At 42.3% G+C, this 20,483-nt stretch overlaps 1 long non-coding RNA gene across 1 annotated transcript in view; it reads right to left on the reverse strand.

Annotated features, from left to right (window-relative positions):
* Positions 1-13,955: 13,955 nt before the first annotated feature.
* Positions 13,956-20,483, reverse strand: part of LOC134875733 (uncharacterized) — a 57,787-nt gene continuing 51,259 nt past the window's right edge. Inside the window, exon 3 of the long non-coding RNA XR_010167271.1 lies at positions 13,956-14,073. This is a non-coding gene — a long non-coding RNA (uncharacterized LOC134875733). The remainder of the gene's footprint in view (positions 14,074-20,483) is intronic.

The raw sequence follows: 20,483 nt of genomic DNA on the forward strand, positions 1-20,483 counted from the left end.
GTATAACCTCAATTTCAACTCGCACCATCAAATCAGGGAAAAAAAGGCTGGAATTAAAATGTGCGATCCACATAAAATATATAAAGGGACATAGAAATCTACTCCCCTGCTACAAAAAGTTCGAGTAAAGTTATGATGTTTGGAGAATAAAAGGCTCTACAGCCAATTTTCAGGTTTAATGGAGGTGAAAAGGTTCATTACACTCCCACCTCTGGTGATATAATGATGGCTCACCTAATTCAATAGCTTTTTGAATTAGCCCCATCAGAAGTGCCGCTGTCAATCATGTTGACAAACATTTGCATACGGGGACGGAAAAGTGCTAATTCTGAATGGGAGTGGTCGCGTTAGCTGACATGATAAGCACTTACTGGAGATGGATGGCCTGCTCCTAATTTCATTCTGTGAAAGAATTTGGCACATAAAGCCTGAGAAGTATTTCCAAATAAATATCAAGTGTGAGAGGGATGGGAGTAATATGTCAAACCTGAGGCAGACATCCCTAGATTTGTCCATCAACCACTTTAGTCTAGACTGAAATATCTCAACAGGTATTGATTCGTACCATGCTGTGGAAATCAGACATTAATCTGGTTTGTAACCACCCTGTACTTATGGTTCAGAAAGGGAAATTCTGCAGGCTTTTCTTCGGCCCCCACTCTACAGTTAAGTGAGTGTGTGCATTCACCATAGTTCTCCCATACGTTGTAATCAATAAAAGCTTCAGGTATGAAAGGAATCAATACCATGCTGTAAGTAAAGAATATCAGCCACTCACTGAATAGATTTAGGTAACCCTAAAGGGCCTTTTCTTATCTTTCTCTTAGCTTCACAGGTTTAGCTTCATTATTGCTTCTGCTGAACATCTCTTTCTTAGTCTGGTGAACAGACAGACGAGCAGGCGGGAGTTTAAGAGAGACGAGTGGAGGAAGCGCTGCGTCAAAACTTTTCTCAGGCTCCATTTAAACTTTGAACACACAATGTAATGCGTTTCACTGCGGACTCTCAGAGGATGAGGGATTTTGGGTTTCACTTCCTGGCCCCGGTGCTCATTTAGGCCTTATTAATCTAATTACTTGCCCAATTGTACATATTTAACTTTGCCCCGGACCCCTCCCGACTCCAGTGTGAGAAGATGCCCCATGAACTCAGCTGGCTACACCTTTATAAGGGAAATTGCTGAAGCCTGCAGATAGTAAAAAAAAAAAAAAAGAAGCTAAATGGCTGCAATTCATCACACGATTACACCAATTATGTCGCTGGAATTTGGACGGGCTCAGATCACAGACCTCTCCGTCTGGGATTCCTGGCAGCCAATCCCATGTGCACACCAGTGTGAGATACTAAAGCACATTTATCTACCTTTGGGGAGCCGATATTAATGCCACGACCATGATTCCCCATCATCTGCTGGGTGACACTCACGGTTTACACATAGGTTATTAATGGTCTATAAATATTCACTCGATGTTTAGTGGGACTTTGTGGCGGCCATTAGCAGAAGTCGTTTGCGTCGGGGGGGGGTGGGGGGAGGCAGACGGGAGTTTTTTATTTCTTGACGTGACAGTTCAATGGTGTGGCTAACCTTGGGGATCCGGCCTGATGGGGGATTGGACCTTGGTTTGTGGCACTACTTTTATCCGCTTGCTTTCCATGACTAGTGAGGCTATGAGTGATGAGCCGCATGCATCAGACCCCTCATTCTTATCTAACTTAAAATACAAGGTTAGGGAGGAAAGGGGAGGGGAGTACACCCCCTTTTTCCCCTTGCCTACATTTACACCCATTCTTTGAGCAAAACAAATCCATCAAATCCTAAACAAACATCCCTTTCTGGGAGAAAATCTGCACAAATACAAGGAAAATCAAAGAAGAGAAATTAAAGTACATTGTGAAAAATGAGTCAGCTGTCTCTTTCTGGGTAATTTTTCCTCTCTCTACAAGTGAGCAGCAAGCAGATCTGCACACAGCTAAATGCAATCAGACAGCTTCCTGGAACATGCACAGCGTTGCACCTTGCTCACCGCCGATTCAATAGCCATTGACAAAGTCTTGTTGTTGCTCCCTTTTTTTTCAGGATATGATTTGAATTGGATTCATGTAGACATTTGTGACACAGTGAGAGAGGAAGAGAGGGCGGGAGGGAGGAGGAAACAAGCGCTGAGGAAAAGGTGGGGACGGAGAGGGAGATGGGGGCAATCAGAGACAGAGGAGGAGGAGAGATAAAAAGAAACAAATCAGGGGAGGAGGGTTAAGCCAGCGAGAGAAAGAAGAAGAGGAAGAGGTAAAGAGAAAGAGAGCATGTCTGACTGTTTCGCAGGTTCATTCTGATGCATGGAGACAGACAGGAGAATAGATTGGTAGCCTTGGGTGGATAAGGACAGAACCATTCCCTAGAGAGATGGATTAGACGAGGGAGTGGAAATAAATGATCGCAGATTTTAATGGCCTTTTGGCTTGCTGTGCCCCCCTCCTCCGCTACCTTCCCATTTTCCGAGTATGGGGGAGTTTTACAGTGATGACATTTTCACATGCCAACTGTCTTCCCTCTTGCAGGTTAACTCTCAAAAACAATCATCCCGGTGTTTGGCGGCAGCACAGGGGTCGGGGAAGCGCGTCTGTCTTCCAGTTACAGATGCACGCAGAGATAGGGGAAATGGACACCTGCGCTACGGTTACATGTAGAAAAGGTGACCGATACAAATCAGGATGCATGTGCAACATCCACCACCCAGAGGTCACTATACAGAGCAAGGGGTGTCTATAGTTTCCTTTATAGAACCTGCATGCAGGGGCAAATGCACAGTCAAGTGTTTCTAAATTTAAAGACTGAAAAGAGAGCACACAATAAAAACTGTGTGCCTCAACTAGAGTTTAACCCTCTGAGGTCAAAGTAAAAATGACCCTCAACCCTGTACTGCACATCATGTAATGTACATCTTTCTTTTTAGGACAAGCAAGCCTATCAAAGTATGATGCAGCAGGGGTTAGACACACTTTGGGCTTCAGAAACAGGTTTTTGTATTATTGGGAACCAAGGGGGAAATCAAAATAACATTGCAAAAATAAAGATCTAAAACTATTTGAATTGTTTTTCAAGAAGCCCTGTCGTTTTCCAATCTGTTCCCCTACTTAAAATATTTTTAACAACACAAGCGGTACATGGAAATGAGAACAATTCAAAAGTGAGCTGGTAATGAGTCGGTTATGAGTAGTTCCTGAATAGCTCAAAGACTATATACAGTAGGGCAAAAAAGTATTTAGTCAGCCACCAATTGTGCAAGTTCTCCCATTTAAAAAGATGAGAGAGGCCTGTCATTTTTATCATAGGTATACCTCAACTATGAGAGACAGAATGAGAAAATAAAGTCCAGGAAATCACATTGTAGGATTTTTGATGAATTAATTGGTAAATTCCTCGGTAAAATAAGTATTTGGTCACCTACAAACAAGCAAGATTTCTGGCTCTCACAGACCTGTAACTTCTTCTTTAAGAGGCTCCTCTGTCCTCCACTCGTTACCTGTATTAATGGCACCTTTTTGAACTCGTTATCAGTATAAAAGACACCTGTCCACAACCTCAAACAGTCATACTCCAAACTCCACTATGGCCAAGACCAAAGAGCTGTCAAAGGAGACCAGAGACAAAATTGTAGACCTGCACCAGGCTGGGAAAACTGAATCTGCAATAGGTAAGCAGCTTGGTGTGAAGAAAGGAGCAATTATTAGAAAATGGAAGACATACAAGACCACTGCTAATCTCCCTCGATCTGGGGCTCCACGCAAGATCTCACCCCGTGGGGTCAAAATGATCACAAGAACGGTGAGCAAAAATCCCAGAACCACACGGGGGGACCTAGTGAATGACCTGCAGAGAGCTGGGACCAAAGTAACAGAGGCTACCATCAGTAACACACTACACCGCCAGGGACTTAAATCCTGCAGTTCCAGATGTGTCCCCCTGCTTAAGCCAGTACATGTCCAGGCCCGTCTGAAGTTTGCTAGAGGGCATTTGGATGATCCAGAAGAGGATTGGGAGAATGTCATATGGTCAGATGAAACCAAAATAGAACTTTTTGGTAAAAACTCAACTCGTCGTGTTTGGAGGAGAAAGAATGCAGAGTTGCATCCAAAGAACACCATACCTACTGTGAAGCATGGGGGTGGAAACATCGTGCTTTGGGGCTGTTTTTCTGCAAAGGGACCAGGACGACTGATCCGTGTAAAGGAAAGAATGAATGGGGCCATGTATCGTGAGATTTTGAGTGAAAACCTCCTTCCATCAGCAAGGGCACTGAAGATGAAGCGTGGCTGGGTCTTTCAGCATGACAGTGATCCCAAACACACCGCCAGGGCAACGAAGGAGTGGCTTCGTAAGAAGCATTTCAAGGTCCTGGAGTGGCCTAGCCAGTCTCCAGATCTCAACCCCATAGAAAATCTTTGGAGGGAGTTGAAAGTCCGTGTTGCCCAGCGACAGCCCCAAAACATCACTGCTTTAGAGGAGATCTGCATGGAGGAATGGGCCAAAATACCAGCAACAGTGTGTGAAAACCTGTGAAGACTTACAGAAAACGTTTGACCTCTGTCATTGCCAACAAAGGGTATATAACAAAGTATTGAGATGAACTTTTGTTATTGACCAAATACTTATTTTCCACAATCATTTGAAAATAAATTCTTTAAAAATCCTACAATGTGATTTCCTGGATTTTTTTTCTCATTCTGTCTCTCATAGTTGAGGTATACCTATGATAAAAATTACAGGCCTCTCTCATCTTTTTAAATGGGAGAACTTGCACAATTGGTGGCTGACTAAATACTTTTTTGCCCCACTGTACGCAATATAATGTTGCGTTTGGAATAAGTAACTTCACTATTTATGTGCACTGTATGTTTGATAGTAACTTGATTATGGGAATTTACTTGTGTTGTTTTTATTCATTAAAGTTAATCCGTTAAGGTTAAGTACTATCTCTACCTCTTGTATTCTTTTACCTTTGTATGTATTGCTTCACAGCTGTTAGCTTCTTTTGTAGCCTGTGCTGTTGTGTTCATGTAAAGTCAGTAAAGAAGAGTTAACTGTATCTGACCGACGCTCCATGAGAACAACCACTGAAATGAATACCTGTAAATCAGAATCACAATGACTTCCTTCAGAAGTTGTTCCTGATTAACTCTGAACAAGTCGCACAAACTAGCAACCTCTCTTTAATTATTAATTCCCTGCACTAAAGTAGTACATCACACTGAAGTAGTCTTATATTTTTGCAAAATTACTTATTTTGTTTACGCTACGTTTTCTGTTTGTCTTACTGAAAAACTACTGGCCTGCTTTCATTAACACTTACCCACTGCTTCCTCTTCTCCTGTGCAGAGAGGTGCAAAGGGCATTGCACATTAATGACACACTGTTCATATTACACTGCTCCACCTTACCTCATAATGCAGCACCCCATTCATCATGGACATTTTAGCGATATATATATATATGTGTATATTTAAAATACAGCACATAAGTCAGTTTAGTTGAATAATATACCTGGCCATTAGTTTTTATGGAAATATAGCCTTGAGGTGTGGAATAAAAAATGGGTCTCACTCCTAATTTCTGTTATGATAAGTTCCATACCTGATTGCCTCCATAAGAGGCAGATCTGTCTTCATAAGGCCTTGTGAGGCTCCTGACAACTATTTAGCTCTGCTAATCCATTTGTTTGATTTATTTCTTACAGTATGTGGCTAATGTCTTTTAAAGATCTCGCAGCTACAGAGAGATGAAGGAAAACCAATTGCTGACAGATAGCATCAAATTGTGGAGCATCTAATCATTCTTGCATATCTTCCTCTCAGAATTCCTTTTGCTTAATAAATGAGATGCCTTGATGAGCACAAGAGATACGGATGCTATTCTGTGCCAGTCTCGACAAGATAGTGATTTGAGGGTGAGATAAGCATCGTCTAAATAATGCAATGCACTGCTCAAAATAAATTGACAAGAAACAAATCGCAACACTTCGGCAGCTTAAACTCTAGCAGAGAGGAGGAACAAGAGAAACAAAGAGCGCTAAAGGAGGACTTAGTAAACTTTATTTTCTCGCTTCCTCTTCCACATTTGCTACTCACAAGCCTCTTTCCAAACAGACAAAAAAACACTCCACTAACATCTGACATTGTATAAAATGGTAGAGGTTACAAACAACATCAAATGATTGTAGCATTCTTGGTATGTTTATGGGCTCCGATCAGCAGTGATGGAAACATATGAGACCAACTGAGTCCATCGACAGAAATACTCATTCGGTAAAAAAAAAGGACACCTCATTCAAATTGGACAAAAACAAAATCAGGCTCGAAAAAATCCACAACAGTTTCTTAAGAGTTTAAAAGAGAGATTGAAGAAGTTACTGACAAACTAGAAGTCATTCTTGAATTCAAGTGGATGTTTGTGCCAACTTTCCTCCAGGTTTTCCTAATATATCGCATAAATAATAGAAAATATTAAACCACTGTTGTTTTTCAGCCTTGATTTCTGGCAAATATGTGATTCTGAACGTTACACACCAGAAATACTCGTGTTCTGGCAATGGGAAGCTAGTCATCGATTATTTTTAGAGTTTTCCCATGTCTAAAAAAAAGAAAATTGCCCATCGAGCTAATTCTGGTGTGAAAAGTGTGTGGGTAACAGTTCCCTCCATTACTCTCTGACCTCTGACCTGTGGAGACCGTGCTAAGGGACCGGGCCAGCAGGGCGAGATGACTTTAAGGGGGATGGGGGGGGGGGTGTCTCCAGCCCCATCCGACCAGGAGCATCTGTCATCGTCAGAGTGACCACAACCAGAGCTCAGTCTGGCATACAGGAGGCAGAGGGGGGGCAAAAAGTAGAGATAAAGACTGATGGGTGAGGGGCTCCTGCTCCTCTATCATCATTTCACAGGTGTGGGGCTGCAGACAGCCACTCTTCACAGTGGGACTCTCCGCTGGTTTGGGAATGGATGGGAGATGGTGGTGGCAGGAAGCTGCAGGAAGGTGGGATGCAATCAGCTCGATGGACTAGACTCCGACACTTAACGAGGCGCCGACTAAAGCCAGCGAGAGAGTCGACAGGCTGATTGAAATTGTACACAACAGTGTTTGAGAACCACTTCAATGGAAATGTATTTGGAATGCTAAGTTGCCGATCGAGACAGCGAACGTCTTTCGACAATTTCTGTGCAAATACATTTAAATATGAGGGCATGCATATACATGGTATAAGAAAGTGAGGACTTGTTCCATGAGAAACAAGTGCACACACAAATGAGCATTTACTCTCCTGTGAGTAAACACACAACTCAGCATGTGGAGTGCAGAGGTACACACACACACACACACACACACACACACACACACACACACACACACACACACACACACACACACACACACACACACACACACACACACACACACACACACACACACACACACACAGGTACACACACCTGCACTCAGATTAGGCTACTGCTGGGACTGGGGAGAAAATGGCTTTAGGGGACCCATGGCAGCGTCCGTGGTTCCCTGTCTCTGGCTTAGACACAGCCACGTCGATAACTAATCCTGACCTTTCCCCAGCCACCAAATTGAAAAATAAGAATAAGAAAAAATAAAATAGATGGCGGATGCTATCGAGACGGCCTCTGCTGCTTCCTGCGGGTGTTAGAAGCGCTCCATCTAATGGATCGAGAGGGGGGAGGTGTTGGGTTGGCCCCTATCTTCTTTTCACAAGGTCCCTTCTCACGGGCTGAGAGGGTAATTCTATCCTTGGTTTGCCCCCGCTTGGCAATCCAAAACTTGGAGAGCCAGAGAGGTGGATTTCAGCCTGTCATGTCCGTCTCTAAAACTGCAGATACACAGAGAGATAGAGACATGGACACCTGTGCTTCCATTAAAGCCAGATGTGGCTGCATGGTCATGTATGCTAACCTTGAGACCTCAAAATAGAAACAATATCAAAACCAAAGCAGAGGGTCCTCCCTATAAACATTTGGATTTCAGACACCTTTGTTTCCTGCCTTGAAGAATAAAAACCATCTACAATGCAACACACATTTTACTTTCAACTCTCGTGAAAGAATACAAATAATTCACTGTCCTGGTGTGAACTTCCATGAACCACGGACTAACATTCCCAGTTCAGACGTTGAAGTCAACGTGGCAGATTTCACAAAATGCGTGCCCATTTCCTTTAAAACTTTTTAAATGGGAATTATTTTGTGTAGAATGCCTAAAGTTTCTAGCAGTATGTGGTTCAAGGCTCGATGAAAACACATGCTGTAAACAGAAACAGGCCAATATAACAAAAAGTAGAGAAAGAGTTACGCTTTTTTCATAAATGGGTAGAAATTCAGGAGCATTGTGACCCCTGGAGTAAACTAGGAGAGGGCGATGAAAAACAGGAGTCTCCTAGGGATATCAGGAAGGTTGGAATGTGTGCCTATAATAGGAGGAGAGTCTAACCTTTCCTCTGATAACACACACACACACACACACACAGACACACACACCTACAACTCGCTCTGTCATACCTGTTAGAGCTCTAAATTACCTTTTACCACTACCACAGCGAGTGTTGCCAAGCATCTCGCTGTAACGAATATATTTGCTTACATTACCCAACCACCCATGGTGTGGCACCAAGGAGGTGACAGGCCCCCACTGGACTCCCAGGTATTTGATTGCATCAAATGTTTTGACCCCCCGTGAGGATGGAACAGCCATGTGTATCCACCACCAGAATAATTGACTTCTAACCTTCATTTCTTTTGAAGTCCATTACTATGTGAACACTGAATGTGTCCAAGATATGGCCAGACAAGATAGAGATGAAACTCTCATTGCTCCAGGACAATCAGGGAGTGAGGAAAAGTAAAATACTCCACGTGGAAATGTCTCAAGCATTTGTGTGAACAATTATAGAGAAATGATTCTGCAGCGAAAGAATGCAAAATGCGAAAGAGTGCAAATGAGAGAAAGCTCATTCGAAAATGGAACTGAAATCACACACACACACACACACACACACACACACACACACACACACACACACACACACACACACACACACACACACACACACACACACACACACACACACACACACACACACACACACACACACACACACACACACACACACACACACACACACACACACACACACACACACACACACACACACACACACACACACACACACACGATGAATTCACACAGGATCCACTAGGGGGAGTGGTAGTTTTCTGTCCTAAAGAGCATGCTACATGTCTACTCAATGCAGTCTTCTGTTAGCAGAGACGATGCTGTGCAGGAGGCAGAATGTATTTTGGGAGGTGTAATATGCAAACATCTTTACTTGTTTGTATGAAGGAACAAAGACGCATTTATGATAAATAAATGATAAAATAAATATGTTAAAAAATAACCAAATTCGAATACATAAAATAATTAAAACAGTAAAATTTTGATCATCCAATTAATTAAGGGGTCATTTGGAAAGGGAAATAAAAACAAACTTAAATAAATAGAATTAAATCAATTGCAGAATAAATAAACAGAAAAACAATTTTGTTTTTCCAATGAATAAAAACATGTTATAAATAAACTATTTTTAATAAATATTTACATTTGTGCATTTCATTTTTAAATGTTATCAATATTAATGTGTATCTTTATTTAGATTTATTTATTGCAATTGCAGCTTTAGTCCCCCATGAATACGCAGGTAGCAGATCAATATGCAATACTATTCAGTGAACATAAAAGATGGTGCTGTGCAGAACAAACACCACCCTTCTTCCTCTCTTCTCTCAATCCCTCCTCTCTGTGGTATATCAACAGTCTCCACCTGTATGCCTCTCTTTGCTAAAGTATCAGTGCGTCGCGCTGCAGAAATATGTCCCCGTCTTTTGATGCAAATAATACACATTTGTAAGACTCATTAGTCACTCAGTGGGTAATGGTGCCAGACGGCGCCGGAAAAACCACAAGGGCAGGTAAAAGAATGGGAGAGATTAGAGTCTTAACTTTTTACACACACAACACAATCCGCTGTGTGTGTTGCAGATGCTACACACACAGATTTATTCCCAATGACATACAAAACGCAACCTTGCCAGTTGTTTAAAGGACAGCAGGCATGGAATGGTAATGTTGGAGATAAACAGCCAAACTGTGTGTTTATACGCTACAAATGTACTGGGTAAATAACATAAGTAGTCCCCTTGGACAAGACAATGTGCTCGGAATACATTTCCAAGCATCAGACTGAAACCGGGAGTCGCTATCATTAAGGAGAATGAGCATGTTCACTGTGATAGAATTAGGATAAGCACACATACTGTAGCCATGTTTAACTTCACGTTCTTTTCTTTCATTTCTAGAACTAATTCTTATATTAGATTCTCAGACCACTCTTTAAACCCTTTAGAGGATATGGGATGTTAGCAAACCCCCTATTCACACATCTATCAGAGCAACATTAGACTCATTTGTAGTTGGGTAAAAGTTAATCAGTCCTGCTCCTTTAAGATCAACTTTTGGTCCCCACACAGAATTATTAATCTTCTCAATAATCCACTATGCTTTAGCAACTAGTAGTTTCTGCATGTCTGTGTTTTCTTGCTTGACAAGGGTTTTTATATGAAATGTTTTGCTAAAAGCAACTGCATGATGAGAGCTTTGAGACTCAACCAAAACAGTAAAGTTGCATGCTGTTAAACTTAAACAACAAGCTTGAAATTAATATAAAAGATGGCAGTGAGATTAAGGTCGTAGCCGACACCAGCAAAGTCACATACACATTTTACGCATCTGGAAAATAATTGATATAACAAATGTAGGCATGTATATTTCAAACTAAACTAGCCACATAGTTGTGGCGCCAAAAACGAACATACCTATGATAATCCTAATGAAACTGAGAGCCTTTTGAACATTAGATATGGATCTCATGGCCTACTGTTGGGGGTAATTTGCCCTTTGTGAGGGATTTGAGTAGCAGGGAACATAACTGATAACCCTCAAAATAGGTGCCTTTTTTATTTTGACTAGACTTCTCCCTAAACTTGCAGGACATCTGATTGTACGTCAATAGAAAACTTTCCTGACCACTCCGTATTCTTGTTTTGATCCCCTAAAAACAATTGACTACATTTGAATAATCGTATCTATTAAAATACTGTTCTCAGGCAGAGTCCAACTTAATTGAATGTTTAATGGATTTATTTAAATTTGTCTTAAGATCAACTGAGCCTCTGTTTTAATCTGCTCAGCTGCTGGTGCACAGTATAGAGATAACGGTTGTGTCCACGTTCGAAATGAGCTCCGTCCAGAAGTAGAAGAGGCAACAGGTCAAATGAAAGAGGATGTATAGTGGCTCCTATACATCATCCAACCTTCCCAGGCTTTGTCAGAGAAGGTCACCGGAGCAGCACCCTCCAGTGGTGACGTTATTTTCTGCTGCGTGTTAGCTCCTTTTAATGGGATGTTTGCCTCCAGCTATCCACAGCATGGCTAATTAATCGGAGTAATTATTTGCTTAGGCAGACAAAGTGAGCGTTTTGTCTGTGTTCGGCAGTTTTCGACAGGAGAACATTGTGTCCGGATGAGGGCACGGGGACTGGAGCGCGATAGCCAGGGGCTGGGGGGGGTGACAACTCATTGATGCAAGAGCTTTTTTTTATTCTTCTAATTCTATGTGTGTGTGTGCTGGGGAAACGTGTCGCCTTTTCTTAGATTTGGTGAGTCTTCTGGTCTTTGGGAAGACACTAATTAACTGTCATAGCGACGCTTCAATTGGATTTCAGGGACCGTTTTACAGCCATCGTATCCTTAAAAACATCTACTTTCAGATTGTTCAACAATAACAAAAAAACTAAAATCATATTTGGAACCAAGTAATGGAAGCAAAACCAGTCAGATAAACTTGCACACGCCTCAGGAGAAGGACATGCACTTTTGAGAATCCACACACACACGAGTAAAGGTCGGGGAAAGGACTGATGTGACGGTTAATGGAAAGGCGAATTTAAGTTGCATGTTTGTTCCGGTTTCCTGCATGAAAGTCAGAAGCATCCACTTTATTTTCCGCCTCGGATAAAGGGCACAACACTCCCTGCAATGCCTCTAATGACTGGCTTTTGGACGTTAATCGGAAATTTTCCAATGAGTATGTCATTCCTAGGATTGGCTAAAAGGAAGATAAAGGTCTTGAGTTCCCCGGATGATCTTACTAAGTTTCGAGATATGTTACTGTAGTGAAAGAACGGCATAAAAAATGTGAGGTGGTGATGCAGTAAAGCCCACCTAAACCAAGGCCAACCGTGAGCCTCAAAAATACGGATATCGAGTTCTTGAGACAGGCCTTACAGACGGCCTTGCAGACGGCTTTGCAGCTCATGAGAACATTTCCTTTGGCTCGATCACGGCAGTAAATGTGAGTGACACAGCCGTATTTCCCTACCCATTACACCACGTTATGTTTCAATGAAGAGAAATAAAAAGCAGCGTGAACTGTACATTTAGCAAATCTTAGCAGTCACATATAAACAAGCAGTCACACACACAAACACACTCTCGCTCCTGCCTATATTGAACAGGCCGGGTCCTTCGAGCACTCTAAATCTGTTCATCTGTCAAAGTGTCAGAGTCTATGCATCATCCCTGAGTCTTAGCACACACACACACACACACACACACACACACACACACACACACACACACACACACACACACACACACACACACACACACACACACACACACACACACACACACACACACACACACACACACACACACACACACACACACACACACACACACACACACACACACACACACACACACACACACAGGCGAGAGAGAGAGCATCTCTCAGAAGCAAAGCAGAAGGCTTTACCATATTTTAAATGAAGCAGGCTTGCAGAGATATCAGATTGCTCTCCATCTTATGGGAGACGGTGGCTGCTCTTGTGTGCGTGGGAGTAACAAAACATAAAGTATTCTCAGGGAGCCTTACAACACCGCCTCTTAACACCAAACAGAAAATCAAAGGAAAAAGACGGATTCATGTTCCCAGAGTCTTACCGACGACACTGTGCGGAATAAATGTATTTACCTTACTCATATGCTCAAAACAAACTGAAGACTTGATTTTATTCAGGTTATACTTTTTTCTTCAGAAGCAGAGAAATGTGTCAAGAGAGCACAGAGAACAGAGAAATGTTATTTGGGGACAGACAAATACTTGTTTCTGTCAAGGAACTAGAAGCAAAGGTGGTGTTTTCTACAGCCTGGGAGATTTTACTGAAGTTTTGACCATCATTTCCATCCATTACAAGCATCAGATGCCAGTCAGAGTTTAGCAAACTTTATCTGGGGTTCAACAAAAAATCAGTGTACAGGAAATATTGGCAATAATTACAGAGAGAGTGAAATGAATATCATATTGATCAAGTTTGGCTAAGCTTTAAAACCTGTATGTTACTTAATAAGAATGATGTAAAAAGCTTACTTAAAAGAGTACTTAACTGTTTTAAGAGACTTTCCGCACGCTGAAAATAAAAACGCCCTTATGTTGCTGTTCTTAAAGTAACCCCATTTGTGAAGTGCTTGAATGCTACAAAGAGATGCTCAGCCACCACAATTGCGTATTCCCCGGGGGCCTGAATGTAAATGGGAACAGTACACGGTATACGAATATGATTATGGTTAAGAAAAGGGCACCGAGCCTCAGTACAGGTAAGGGCATTCATACTGTAGATGCAGCAATAAACAAAAACTGATGCTTGTTAGAGGAAAAAGGCATTTGTAATATCACGTTGTCAGTGGAATCTAAAAAGCACAAACACCTTTTTGTTCTTTCTATCTTTTCTCTTTTTCTCTCCCACACACACAAACAGTTTGTGACGGCCATACCTCAAAGGTCACGGGCGCCCCGGAGCGTGTAGTATCTTAGCACACCTCAGTGCTCCAACACCACTCCCAGGTGAGACAGGATGCTGTGGGCTCAGCATGCTGATGCAAGCACGTCTCCTAAAAGAACAGAGCGGAGCAAAGTAATTTGTTTGTGTCATTGTCTTTGATTGTTGAGTGTGGATTTATTGTGTGTGTTTCCAAACTACCGGCTTTTCCTACCCTCCGTACTCCAGGCGCCTTTATGGGTGGGCAGTGTCATGGCGGACAAAAAAAAACAAAGCGCTGCAATCACTGTAATTGATCAAATTGCAGAGATTTCGCCAAATAACCATTAAGCTTTCAACAGGTATCACATTTACGAGATAAAACATCAGAGGCGAGACAAGGACTGGTGGGTTTTAGGAGAATTGTAGAGGTATCCCACTGATATGACATCAAATAAAGGATTTTAACACAATTACAAAGGATTAAAATAGAAAACAAGGATGCTGCATGAAACATTACACTCAGGAATGAATACAAACTTGAGAACACCGTTTCTGGATCCCCAATTGTGTTCCTACCAACCTGCGATCCAATCCCCTTCTCCTGTGTCTGTTCTCTCCTTCTTTTCGTTTGTCTCCACAATAAAATAGTTTTTTGTAAGGTGAACTAAGGTGTACACAAATGATGGAGAAAACCATCAGGAAATTGACCGCTGGCTAAACCCTTCCCCTGAACAGCGATTGTCCAATCATAGCTTAGCACCCGTGACCAAGCACAGCAGGCCTGGTCAAGCTTTGGATTCTCCACATGTTCAAGCGGTGTTCATGGGGCTGTAGTGAGGGTGATTTAAGAGCTAAAAGTGCCACGAATTTAATAGCGCAATCCATATAATTCATCGGAATTTGAGCCTGAAAAAATCTGCCGCCTGCTGGAAATTAAAATCCTGCTTCGGTCTACTACTTTTCTAGAAATAAAAAGAACCCTCAAACCCGCCACAGTTATTCCTGTGAAGTGTCCAAGTGTAGAAATGATGGCAGATGTAGTGACAGTAACAAAGGGATGCTGGACTTTGCATACGCTCATTTGAGTTTTAAAAGGCAATTGAAAATAAACAAAGTTTTACTTTCCTTACTTTCTTTATCAGCTCTTTTCTTGGTTGTATTGTTCTTTTTTTTCTGCATCGCTACCTTTTTCTTTCCTCTCTTTTGGATCCCTGTCACACATACTCACACACAATCATAATCACACATTGTCCTTCCCCTCACTCCTTCCCTCTCTCCTTCACCACCTCCTCGCCCCTTGTGAGTAGTAAGATGAGAAAGTGTGTTTGAGAGGGGAGGGGGTCTAATGTCAGCCCGGGCCATGATCCGCTCTGAGGAGTTGATTTGCTGCGGCTCAGCGCCCTGGAGGCCGATTAGCATTCCCGCCGCTAACTCCCCAACTCGCTCATACTGTACGGCGGCCCCACCGTAAACCTCTGCCGTCCTCCCCTCTCTTTCTTTCTTTCACACTTCCTCATTTTTTTTTACTCCTGCCACTCCATGCCAATAATGAGCTCTACAAATATCACTGTTAGACTCACTCGCAGCTATCCCGGAGCAGCCCTATTGGCTTGAGCAAAGTGCCTCGGCAGTAGGCTATGGAATAATTGTCAGCGGGAAGAAATGGCCTATTTCCGCTCCACCTCTGCGTGAGGTTTTCTTATTGTGACTGTGCACTGACTGCTGGCTCACCCCCGGGACAATAAGCACAGACAGCGGATGAACTAGTAGCCGTTTTAAAACACTCGCCAGGCTCATTGGAATTGGGGCCGTGTCTGAGGTTTGGTGCGTTTCCTCTCAGTCAATGAGACAGCCTTAATGATGGGCGGAGCAGCAACATCGATCAGGAAGAAACAACCAGATAAGTCCTTCAGTCCGGGATAAGATGCACAACTTGATGTATGGATGAATTGGATCAGATACTGAAAGATAATTGACAGCTTCGGATGGAATTTTGATTGATACTGACATTTAAAAGAAATAAAAAACTGTGAACATGCAGAAGCAAGCTTTGGAAAAGCCATTGACCTGTGGGTGAAAAAATCAGAAAGCTTTTCCAGCTTTTTTAGACTACTCTGAAACTCCTTCAGCTTGACTCGAATGCATTCATCTTCCAAGATATTGTTGCTTGAGCATTTGGCAATTCGCCGTCAGTTATGCAAGACATATATCTCATGTGCAAATTGACACAGACTCCTCCTTTATTGAACTAAAGCAGGAGCAAACTTTAAGTTTATTGAACACACCCCAGGCGCTCAATAACCGCCAGACCTCATCAGACGACAGGAGCTCTCTATTGAGCAACAGAGATTAACTTTCTAGACTTAAGCCTCTCCAGCTGAGAACAAAGATGTATACCTGAGTAATGTGGAGGAGAGAGGTTTAATGAAAATAAGATAAAGAAGAATGAAGCGGTAGGAAATATTGGCATCTTATTGGCACCTCACAGCACCTGGCCATTAAAGTGTGCTTTGACATGGGGAATAGGATGCACCGGCTCAGAGAAATAATGCTTATAAAGAATACAAATTTACAAATGCCAGATTCAAGCTAAAGTGCTCAATCATCTGCATTAGCCCTTCACTCTCCCTGCGCAGGTGTGGGAGCGTTGTGGGCAGGCATTAATCCACCTGAGCACTGTTGCTTTATTCTTCCATACATCAAAATAAGAAGAGTGTGTGTCTTTTTTGTCTGCAAGTGTATATTTACAAATGAGGGCTTTTAATTTAAAAGAATGACCCAATTCTAGTGCGGTGTCAAAGACATGATGACTAATGCTTTGCCTGGAGACTCGCTGCAAGTGATTGGTTTTCTATTGCATCAAAATCAGAGATTCATAGATCATGATAAAGTGGTGCGGCCGGGACAATGCTTCATTAATGGCCAGAGAGGGACGCAGGCTATAGGGAGCGTTTCAGAGGTAACACCCACTTTCTCATCTACAGCTCAATAAGGCTCTGAAATAAGGCCGCCACCAACTTGGCAGGGATTCGAAGCAAACACAAGGTGAAGGGCAAATTCTCAACAGAAATTGCAGACTTTTACTTTATATTGGAGAAGTACACAAAGCATTTCTGCTCGGGGAGAAGTAAAAGAGCTTACATGAAGTTGATTACTTAAGAACTGCCTTGTCTTTGTCTTTTTGTGGACATTTTATCTGCCCTCCAACAGCAGCAAGGCTGGAAATCCATAAAGGGAACCCTCTTTGGCTTGATCTGTGCCCCTGCTGTCTGTATGTGTCTTTATTAAAGACGTTGTCCCCTCTTCCTGCATAATCCCTTCTGATTCACAGCTCCAACACTTCCTGCATGGCCCTGCCAAAATCAGGCGCTCTCAAATTGGGTAGTTAAAGGAGGGCGGAGAAGCGCATTTTATCACCAGATATGCCCAGAAATCAATGCACCCTCTCAAATAGCTGTCTCTTTATGGACCGTCAGGGAAATATGAGTGGAAATGGAGAAGCGGGAGGGCAGTGATGTGATATAAGTAAAAGGCCTTCATTCAGAGTTTTTCCTCCCAGGTCAAAACAGACATTAACACGAAGGGTCCCATCGGTTAAAACTACCCTCTCTCTGAGTCCATTGTGTGCAGCCGTGCGAGATTGTGTAGCTGATTACTGGACATAAAATCACCCCCAAAAAAAGGAGAAAGTTCACGAAGATGAGTTGAGCCACAGTGTAAATTCAATCAGAACATTTACAGGGTGCGATTATAACCAGATAAAGAGTATTTCAGATCATTGCACTATGTCAACACCATTTCATGAAATATAATGGTCCCGGGTTACTAAAGTTCAGAAGCACGGATCATAGTCACGGCTGCCATGAGGGAGGGAGGATGCTGGTTCTTTTATCTTTTTATACTGAATTAAATCTCTCCATTTCTGATATAACTGACATTGTATCATCTACACTAACCTCTTAAGTTGGAGCCATTGTTGATATGTCTCCACCTCAACCAAACCCATAGCTGTTGACAGGTATTAAAGGCAAGACAACATGTGTTTTTCTGAGATAATGTGATCATGGGATTCTTACAAGATCCCATTATAGGAAGGATCCCGACGCAATGCAAGGTAACTTTAAGCCTCCTTCCACCGTCAACACTATGAACTGGTTAACCAACTTTATGTCGGTAACTTAGACAAAACCAGAATAAAAGTGTAAAATTAAAGAAGAATACTTACCAATCTGTGACCTTGTCAAGAAACCCTTATTTTTTGAGACCAATTTTTCATTATTTTCTTGTCCTCAAAGAGGGTCTTACATGGAAACAAAATATAAAGACAATAATACAAAAAGAAAAAAGATAGGGAGTCCCTATCCCACGCCACCCCGTCCCTCCCCCTTCTCACCCCTGTTGCCATTTCACATAAATCCTACCTGATGTTTGTAAGCAATTGCCGGAGTTCATCTAGCTATTATATTATTTATATTATAGCATAACCCTTTATACACATCACATACATTCATACATTTTTTTACATAACATTTCATTTGTTTAAACTGAATTGAGATTGACTAGTAATCACCTACAAATTCACAGGTGTGAATATATGTACACAAACCCAAAAATGATTTGTCATGCCCACCAGCAAACATTAAGAGTTGATGTGCTGATCAGGACGACATTTTTATTTTATCAGCTATGGTTAACATCTGCCCGCTGTTGCTTTACTATTTGTATGTACTGATAACAGTGAACACTTTGGGGAGTTTTTAAAGTCAAAGCCATTTAACTCCCATCAATCATTTATGCCACTTCTCCACATGAACACCTGTAAAGTGTTCATGCACTTGATCTGTGTGTTGCCACTGCCTAAACGCTGCAGAACAAGGCACTCCGTCTCAGAGGCAACCAGTGCTTTATTTAGAGCCCCCACTCCCCGGTTCAGACACAAGGTCATTGCATCACGCTACGGACGCTCGCTGCCAACAAAGTAGCCTATCAGTCATCAGCCCTAATGAATAGGGCGCAGTGTAAAAATAGACACAACCGGCAGTATGCAAGGCAACAGTGGCATTGGCACTTGGCAACTCGCACCCTCTATTATCAGTCCACAGAGCTGCGTGTGCTCATGTCCCAAACAGTTATCTTTAGTCTGTTGATGGTTATTTTTAATGCATGCAGAATGAGAAACACTAGCCCCTCTGGACATGCAAAGTGAAATTTGGGAGGGTGTTCTACACAGGACAGATTATAATGCAAAAAATGAAATGGAAGAACAGGCTTGGTCTGCTTGTTGTAAAGTCCAGTCTGTTTCACTCACACTTCAACCAGCATTGGTTTTATTTTTATCTTTTCTTTAAGCAATGCCTGTGTGTGCCTCTGTGTTTTGATTGTGTGCAACGTGGGTTTTATGCCTGTTCTTGGAAGACTAAATTGTTGATCATCAAAAGAAACTATAAACATTATTGTCCTATAAAGGTCTTGAACAATCTTTGGTTGCATGTAACTCCACCCTCTCTTCTCTCTTCTGGTTCCATAAAAACAAAAACAAGATGGCGGAATCTTAAAACAGTTAGAACAAATACCAATAGGTGATGTCAGGGTTACTACATTGTCTGTCACATGCTTCAAAATACTTACCAATTACGAAAAACTGCTTGAATCAGAATCCCTGACTGATCAATCTTACTTTTCTTTTTAATTATTGACATAAAGCATTTGATCCCAATAAAAGCAAACTAAAATTGGTGCTTTTCACAAGAAACCACACCTTCAGACTATCTTAGTGTCAACGCAGGCCTTAAGTTATGCTTATGGCCTGGTACACAAGCAATGCAAGCAAAGCCAAACCAGGAAACCAAAACAACTTTAAAATATTCATGCAACAACATATCATACATTCATTATAGCCCACCCCACCACAGTTCAAATGCAAGAACACATGCCTGTCTGAATGCAGGTTAAGACTGGCTGTTTGTAAATTTAACCCAACAGTAGATGGCTTACTCCAGGATCGGCCATGTCCTGAAAAAGTGTCCAGTGACAGCGTTGTCGCTTCCTTTACTCAACCCGTCCCAGTCCTCAGGCTTTGAGGTTCAGGGAGGCAGATGGCCGGCCCCCCTCCAGATTGGCTCCACCGGCCTGGACCAGCACACATGTTCCCTCAGTGCAATTAAGTCTATCTGACCCCTTCGAGCCCCCTGCATCAGCGGGGTGTTTCCGTCGCGTTCCTCCATGCAGATGCTAGCAGCGGCGAGTCCTATGTGCATACCCTCGCTACGCGTGTCACACTGTGCACATATGGCTGCTCCGTGTTCGGCATGTTTAATAAAGCTGACAGGTTTTAGAGATAACATTAAAGCAGCAGGAGACCTAGACTAAATTGAGCATCCGTATGACAAATAAAGTTGTAAGGGTCTGGTGTGGGGGCTTTGCAGTGCGCTTGGGGAATATAGGCGATAATAAAGTAATAATACATTGCAGAGAACATGACTGAGAGCTGTATTTTCATTCTGCCGATGTTATTTGTTTTGGTATGCATGGCAAAAAGGT

Source organism: Eleginops maclovinus, chromosome 14 (genome assembly GCF_036324505.1).
Source record: "Eleginops maclovinus isolate JMC-PN-2008 ecotype Puerto Natales chromosome 14, JC_Emac_rtc_rv5, whole genome shotgun sequence".
Lineage (NCBI taxonomy): Eukaryota > Metazoa > Chordata > Actinopteri > Perciformes > Eleginopidae > Eleginops > Eleginops maclovinus.